Consider the following 2,594-nt stretch of genomic DNA (forward strand, 5'->3'; position numbering starts at 1 on the left):
GTTTATGATATGATGTTAAAATATGCATACGAAATGTTTAAAATGGATTATATCAAAATGATAGCAGTAGCTTAGTAGACTTATGGCTGATTTCTCTCTACCCTCCCCCATTTCCAAATTTTGTTCCAAAATTACTTAAACATGTATTTTAAAATTCTACAAGTCTATGGTATTACATGATTAACTGACTTGCAGTCCATTGTCATTTAGAAACAACAGGGGTTAGAGAAAAGGGCACAGGGCATAAGGCACAGCCCAGAGTTTGGGGCATTACCTAGGAGTAATGGGGGAGGGAATATGGCACCAGGCTGAGAAAGGCCGGTGGAGGTGACAGTGGATGTGACCTTGCCTCCCCTTCAGTCTTACCTGAGCTTTGTCTTCATTATGCTCACAAACAAGTCAGCTACAAGCATGGGAATATTTAAAAGCTCCCTTGTCTCCTTGTTGGCCATCCCAGGCATTTCGTCACTGGGAGTACTGTGGATCAGTTTTCCCACCAAAGACTTCGGTGAAGTGGCTTGATGGCAGGGATGAGTGTTCAGCCTGGCATGCTGAGGAATTTGGCTTCAATATGTTCAGATATCCAAGGGAGACAATGAAAATTTGTTTGGGGCTTGCCCTTTTCATTCTTTAGACTTAGCACAAGCTCCTTTGGGTTGTCCTTTTTGGTAGGTGAGGCATCTTTTCTCAGCCGCTGCCTCACATCTGGAAGGCCCTTCCTTGGCTTTCACTCTCTTGACAGGAGGTGGTGCCTGAGGGGAAGCTGAGGGTGAGGAAGGGGATGAGCCCCAGGCCAGCTACCAACACTTAACCAGGCCTCTTTCATCCACATCTTTTGACGTCTACTAATGGGCACATGGGAGGGAGGACCCGGGGAGGGGTAAGGATGGAAAGGCAGGTAAAAGCCGCATTACGGAGGACTTGGAACGCCAGCTGAGAACGCTGGACTTGCTTCTGAGAGACCTACAGGGGATTGTGAGCAAGGGAACGATGCAATCTGACCCGTACTTTGGGAGACACTCTGGCAGCTGAGAGGGAAAGATGCTGACATGAGGTAAAAATCAGGGCCAGGGCAGCCAAAGCCATGCACCAGGTGAGAGGCCACGGGACCGTGAGCCGAGCCTGCAGCAGCGGAGAGGGTGGCGTGGATTATCCACTGAGGAGAAGTCTGCTATTATTTACCAAATTCTGTTGCCTTTTCCTCCTTGGCACATAGCTGGACCACCTGTATCAGTCCTATTGCTGCTGTGACAAATTGCCACAAACTTAGTGGTTTAAAACAACATGGATTTGTTCTCCTACGGTTCTAGAGGTCAGAAGTCTAACATCAACGTGTTTGCAGGGCTTTGTTCCTTCTGCAGGGATCACGGGGAATCTGTTTCTTTGCCTTTTCCAGCTGCATTTCTTGACTGGGGCTCCTTCGTCCATCTTCAAGCACATTACCTCAACCTCTGCTTCCCTCTTCATGTCTCCTTTTTCTGACTTTGACCCTCCTGCGTCTCTCCTATTAGGACGCTGTGGTTACACTGGACCACCCATACAATCCAGGACAATCTCTCCATCTCAAGATTCTCAACGTAATCATGCCTGCAAAGTCCTTTTTGGCAGATAACGTATAACGCAGGCTCTGGGGACATCTTTGGGGCCATCATTCTGTCTCCCATACAGGAAGGTGGGATGATGAGGCCCAATTCTGACCATTGGAATGTGACCAGGGAATGAGGTTTTTACTCATCCCTTCCTGGCCTAACCCATAAAATCCCCCTTGTAGTTCATGTTCTCTCCCTTCCTCTCTGCTGAGCTCATAAAGGCGGCAGAGCCAGAAGATGGAGGCACCTGGGACCCTGCACGACCAGGCAGAAAGCTGTCAGGGGTGGGGACCACAGGGATGAGAGACATAGCAGTGTGAAGGGTCACGGCTGGAGGGACCAGGGGTCAGGGAGGGAGCAGCCCTGGCTGGAGGTCAAGGTTTCTGGATAAAAACAGTTTTGGTGGGGGTCTTAAGTAATTTTTAGTTCTACGTATACTCAGAAATAATAAAAAATTGTAATATGTAGGATGTATAAACCGTAAAGTCAAAATTCTCAGTGGTAATGGCTAACACTTTGTTGTTTAGAGTTCCTGTATTTTTTTCTATTTATGCACTCACACACACACTTTCACTTTTTATACTTGCTGTATCTTGAAGACACTGCCTTGTCATTACCTGTAAATCTGCCTCGTTCTTTAACTGCTAGTGATAGACATTTCAGCTTTTTCTGTTTTTTTCATACTACATACACCGTATCAGTGAACATCCTTGGGGCACGGGGAGGGCATTTCAAGGACTCCGCCCAATGCAGGACAGAGAAGTCCCTTGGAGTGGAATTGCTGTGACAAAGAATAGAAGCATTTTATAGTTGTGATGGGTATTTAAATTTCCCTCCCCAAATATACCAGTCCTCCCCTTTTAAGGGGCAAGTTGTGGAATCAGGGAAGTGAGGCATGGTGCAGAGGGAGGACGGATTCTTGTTTGAAGGCATGAGGGAGGTGGGAGGATGGGGAGGGGATGCATCAGAACTCACTGGTGTGAACTGCGGGGCCCCAGAGACCAA

The sequence above is a fragment of the Equus quagga genome, chromosome 1 (assembly GCF_021613505.1).
Source record: "Equus quagga isolate Etosha38 chromosome 1, UCLA_HA_Equagga_1.0, whole genome shotgun sequence".
In the NCBI taxonomy this organism is placed as follows: Eukaryota; Metazoa; Chordata; class Mammalia; order Perissodactyla; family Equidae; genus Equus; species Equus quagga.